The following is a 6000-nucleotide window of genomic DNA, read 5'->3' as shown; positions in this document are numbered from 1 at the left end:
TCAGGTCAGATCCTGAACTGGCATTATCATTCTGACACTACTGGCAAAATTAGACTCAAATGAATGCAGGAATGATTGCTTCACAAAAATGGCAGCGCTAAAGAGAATCTGAAGTAAAAAAAAAAAACAGATACTCACCTTAGGAGGGAGAAGGCTCTGGGTCCTATAGAGCCTTCTCATTCTCCTTGTGTTCCAGCGATGGATCCTCGATTCAAATCTCTTGCCACAGGAGTCTTCGGAAGCCTTCGGGAGTACTCGGGCTCCCCAAGACTTGCGGCTCTGTACTGCGCACACGTGAGTGCTCGAGAGAGGTGCTCACATGTGCACAGTAAGGAGCAGCCCATCTTTGGAAGCCTGAGTGCTCTCGAAGACTTCCAAAGCCCACCCGCAGTGGAAGTGAGCAGTCTCCCACCGACTGCTAACGGGGGAGCCTGCAGGGGAACGCGGTGACAGTGAGGAAACCAGGAAGGCTCTGTAGGACCCAGAGCCTTCCCTCTCCTTAGGTGAGTATCTGTTTTTCACTTCAGGTTCTCTTTAATAAATGCAGTATCAACTTGGTGGCATCATCACAATTGCACTAAAAATATTTTTTTGTTTTCGTCCACAATTTTTTTCTTTGTTTGTTTGTTTTTCCACAATTTATGAATGGCGGACTTTACATGGTGAGACTGACTGCTAATTTCATGAGAACCTTTGCTCCCGAGACTGAAATAGGCCCAGTGCACACCAAAAACCTCTAGCATGTCCGCAAAACGCTAGAGGTTTTTGAAGCTGATTTCAGAGCGATTCTAGACATGATTAGAGAGGTTTTCTAAACATGCCTAGCATTTTTTAGAGCGTTTTTTGTGTAGCAGATTTCAAATATTGTTACAGTAAAGCTGTTACTGAACAGCTTCTGTAACAAAAACGCCTGGAAAACAGCTCTAAATCTAGCGTTTTTCAGAGCGGTTTTCCACTTTCCTATACTTTATCATTGAGGCAGAAACGCCTCAGAAATCTAAAAAATGCTGCAGCCCGTTGCCAACCGCCCGTAAATTTACGGGCAGCCCGTAAATTTTGATACAAAATGAGCTGCCCGTGAATTCCGTAGGGAATTCAGCAGCGTCCGTAAAAGGGCGGCCAGTCGGCCGCCCGCCCTGTTGCAGGAGGGGAGCAGCGCAGTGGAGGAAGAGCTGTGGGCAGCGGTGGAGAACGGGGCAATCTCCCCCCCCCTTCTCTCACCTTAGTGCTCTCCCTCCCTCGCTGACTGTCCCCTCCTGATCTAAGTGCGGAGTGGCGTTTGGCAGCGGCGGGACTTACCTTCCGTCGCGCTCCTGCGCCGGAAGTTCTGCTGCTCTGGTCTGGACCAGACCAGAGTAGCGGCAAATCATCCCGCGCCGGCGACGAGAGACGCAGCAGGTAAGTTCCGCTCACTGCCGCCTGCCACTGCCAGCCACTCCGCACTTAGATCATGAGGGGACAGTCAGCGAGGGAGGGAGAGCACTAAGGTGAGAGAAGGGGGGGGGGGAGATTGCCCCCCTTCTCCACTGCTGATGCCACAGCTCTCCCTCCACTGCGCTGCTGTCCTCCTGCTAGGGGGGTCACCTGGCTACCTATTGTGTGCACATATACCTCTGGCTACATATGCTGGGCACATATAACCCTGACTACATATACTGGGACATATACCCTGCCTACATATACTGGGCCCATATACCCCTGTCTACATATACTGGGCACATATACCCCTGGCTACATATACTGGGACATATACCTCTGGCTACATATACTGGGCACATATCCCCCTGCCTACATATACTGGGGACATATAACCCTGGCTACATATACTGGGCACATATACCCCCTGGCTACCTATTGTGGGCACATATACCTCTGGCTGCATATACTGGGCACATATAACCCTGACTACATATACTGGGACATATACCCTGCCTACATATACTGGGCCCATATACCCCTGTCTACATATACTGGGCACATATACCCCTGGCTACATATACTGGGACATATACCTCTGGCTACATATACTGGGCACATATCCCCCTGCCTACATATACTGGGGACATATAACCCTGGCTACATATACTGGGCACATATACCCCCTGGCTACCTATTGTGGGCACATATACCTCTGGCTGCATATACTGGGCACATATAACCCTGACTACATATACTGGGACATATACCTGTGGCTACATATACTGGGCACATATACCCCTGGCTACATATACTGGGGACATATACCTCTGGCTACATATACTGGGCACATATACCCCTGCCTACAAATACTGGGGACATATAACCCTGGCTACATATACTGGGCACATATACCCCCTGGCTACCTATTGTGGGCACATATACCTCTGGCTGCATATACTGGGCAGATATAACCCTGACTACATATACTGGGACATATACCTGTGGCTACATATACTAGGCACATATACCCCTGGCTGCATATACTGGGGACATATACCTCTGGCTACATATACTGGGCACATATACCCCTGGCTACATATACTGGGGACATATACCTCTGGCTACATATACTGCGCACATATACCCCTGCCTACATATACTGGGGACATATAACCCTGGCTACATATACTGGGCACATATACCCCCTGGCTACCTATTGTGGGCACATATACCTCTGGCTGCATATACTGGGCACATATAACCCTGACTACATATACTGGGACATATACCTGTGGCTACATATAGTGGGCACATATACCCCTGGCTACATATACTGGGGACATATAACCCTGGCTACATATACTGGGCACATATACCCCCTGGCTACCTATTGTGGGCACATATACCTCTGGCTGCATATACTGGGAAGATATAACCCTGACTACATATACTGGGACATATACCTGTGGCTACATATACTGGGCACATATACCCCTGGCTACATATACTGGGGACATATACCTCTGGCTACATATACTGGGCACATATACCCCTGCCTACATATACTGGGGACATATACCTCTGGCTACATATACTGCGCACATATATCCCTGGCTACATATACTGAGGACGCTGGCTGTTTGCCATTATGTGCATTTACTGGTGAAAAGCTGTCTCTTATTGGGCCTGATTCACAAAGCGGTGCTAACAGTTAGCACGCTGGTGAAAAGCCCTTTATCACGCCTAAACTCAGTTTAGGCATGATAAGTTTAGGTATGATAAGTTTAGGTGTGATAAGTTTAGGCATGATAAGTTTAGGTGTGATAAGTTTAGGCATGATAAGTTTAAGCACCAACTGCGTTAGCACCGCAGTGCATAGCTGATCAAAAGTTTTGCGCTAGCAAAGTCTGGTGCACTTTGCATAGAGTGTAATGGCGCTGCTCTGCGTGCGGGACTTTGCACGCTATCTACACTTATCTAAACTTAGCATGCCTAAACTTATCACACCTAAACTTATCACGCCTAAACTTATCACGCCTAAACTGGCTTTTCACCAGCATGGTGCAATGGTTATCATGCCTAAAGTCTTTTAGGCATGCTAACTGGGTTAGCACCGCTTTGTGAATCGAGCCCATTGTGTGCATTTACTGGTGAAAAGCTGTCTCTTATTACGTGCATTTACTGGTGAAAAGCTGTCTCTCATTACGTGCATTTACTGGTGAAAAGCTGTCTGTCATTACATGCATTTACTGGTGAAACGCTGTCTCTCATTATGTGCATTTACTTGCCATGCCCACTGTCGTCGCAGCGGCATGCTTTGCGCGCCGCAAATTTCCTCGTGCATGTTGCCCCCTACCCATTTGACTGCCCCCTCATATGTGCCAGTCTAGAACCGGCCCTGTACCCCTGCCTACATATACTGGGCACATATACCCCTGGCTACCTGTTCTGGGGACATCTATACCCCTGGTTACCTGTTCTGGGGACATCTCTCCCCCTGGCTACCTGTTCTGGGGACATCTATACCCCTGGCCACCTATTCTGGGGACACCTATAGACCTGGGGCTACCTATTTTTGGGGAACCACTGCTGTCAGATTAAATGTATTTTGGGGAACTGCTGCCAGATTATATATGTTGGGGGAATCGCTGCTGCCAGATTACATTTATTTTTTGGGAACCACTGCCATATTATCTGTATTTTGGAAGAACCTCTGCCAGATTACGTGGATTTTTGGTGAAATGCTGTAAGATTACATGTATTTTGGGGGAAGGGGGGGAAACACTATGGCAGAGCTCAAACTTCCCTGGCAGACCTTTTACAGCAATACTAAAATCATGTATATTTGGCCCCACCCATGACCACGCCCACATTCTGTTGCGTGACCACGCCCATTTTTCGGCAGGAGATTTTGTCAGTAAAAATAATCTTTTGTCAGTAAATTTTTAGTTATTTGTCAGTAAAAAATAACGTGAAAGGTTGGCAACACTGCCCCGAGTTTGCGTTTGTGGAAAAAAAGGAACCGCTCTGGTGTGCTCCAGCCCATTGAAATACATTAGCCAAGCATTTTTTTATCCACAAGTGTTTTTAAAAACGCTACAGAACCGCTCTGGTGTGCACTGACCCTTACTGCTCACTCATCCCTACTGTGGAGGCCATTGGACTACAAACAACTCATTGTCTTGTTCAAGAAAACAGCTTCAGATGATGTGAGCTTTGTGATATAGGGGTGTATGTGCTAAACTTTTTTTAGCAGAATTATGCGTTTTAAGTCTTACGCACAATGAGTAGAGCATAATGCATTATATGTCATGTATTGTATTCTGCTCTACTCATCGTAAGACTTTATGTAAGTAATTCTACTGAACGCAGTTTAGTGTATACAGTACACTCCAAGGGGCCTTACCCTGCTGAAAGTAGCCTTCAAAAGACTCATATACTATGGTCATGAAGGGATGGACGTGATCAGCAACAGTAATCAGGTAGGCTGTGCCATTTACACAATGCATACACAATTGGTATTAACCTCCCTGGCGGTTTATTTATTTTGCCAGGGAGGCTGCGGGAGGGTTTTTTTTAAATAAAAAAAAAAATATTTCATGCAGCCAACTGAAAGTTGGCTGTATGAAAGCCCACTAGAGGGCGCTCCGGAAGCGTACTTTCGATCGCCTCCGGCAATCGAAAGTAACAAGATAGGCCGCAATGAGCGGCCTATCTTGTTTCGCTTTCCTCGTCGCCATGGCGACGAGCGGAGTGACGTCATGGACGTCAGTCGACGTCCTGACGTCAGAGCCGCCCGATCCAGCCCCTAGCGCCGGCCGGAACTGTTTGTTCCGGCTGCGCTGGGCTCGGGCGGCTGGGGGGACCCTCTTTCGCCGCTGCACGCGGCGGATCGCCGCGGAGCGGCGGCGATCGGGCAGCACACGCGGCTGGCAAAGTGCCGGCTGCGTGTGCTGCTTTTTACAGAATTAGAATCGGCCCAGCAGGGCCTGAGCGGCGACCTCCGGCGGCATACCCCGAGCTCAGCTCGGGATTACCGCCAAGGAGGTTAAAGGACAATTGAAGTGAGAGGGATATGGAGGCTGCCATATTTATTTTATTTTAAGCAATACCAGTTGCCTAGCAGCCCTGCTGATCCTCTGCCTCTAATACTTTTAGTCAGGTGTTTCTGACATTATTGTTAGATCTGACAAGATTAGCTGCATGCTTTTTTCTGGTGTTATTCAGACACTACTGCAGCCAAATAGATCAGCAGGGCTGCCAGGCAACTAGTATTATTTAAAAGGAAATAAATATGGTAGCCTCCATATTCTTCTCACTTCAATTGTCCTTTAAGGGGCCCAAAGTTTGCCAAGAATATGTTCTTCCACACCACTACCCCACCACCAGCCTGAACTGTTGACATAAGGCAGAATAGATCCATGCTTTCACTTTGTTTATGCCCAATTCTTACCTTACTATCTGAATGTTGCAGGTTGCAGATTAAATTGAGACCCATCAGACCAGATAACGTTTTTTTGTATTGTCCAATTTTGATGAACCTGTACAAATTGTACCCTCTATTATCTGTTCTTAGCTAAC

Source organism: Hyperolius riggenbachi, chromosome 6 (assembly GCF_040937935.1).
Source record: "Hyperolius riggenbachi isolate aHypRig1 chromosome 6, aHypRig1.pri, whole genome shotgun sequence".
NCBI classification, from domain to species: domain Eukaryota; kingdom Metazoa; phylum Chordata; class Amphibia; order Anura; family Hyperoliidae; genus Hyperolius; species Hyperolius riggenbachi.
The sequence above is the reverse complement of the archived record's forward strand: the minus strand, read 5'-3'. Positions refer to the sequence as shown.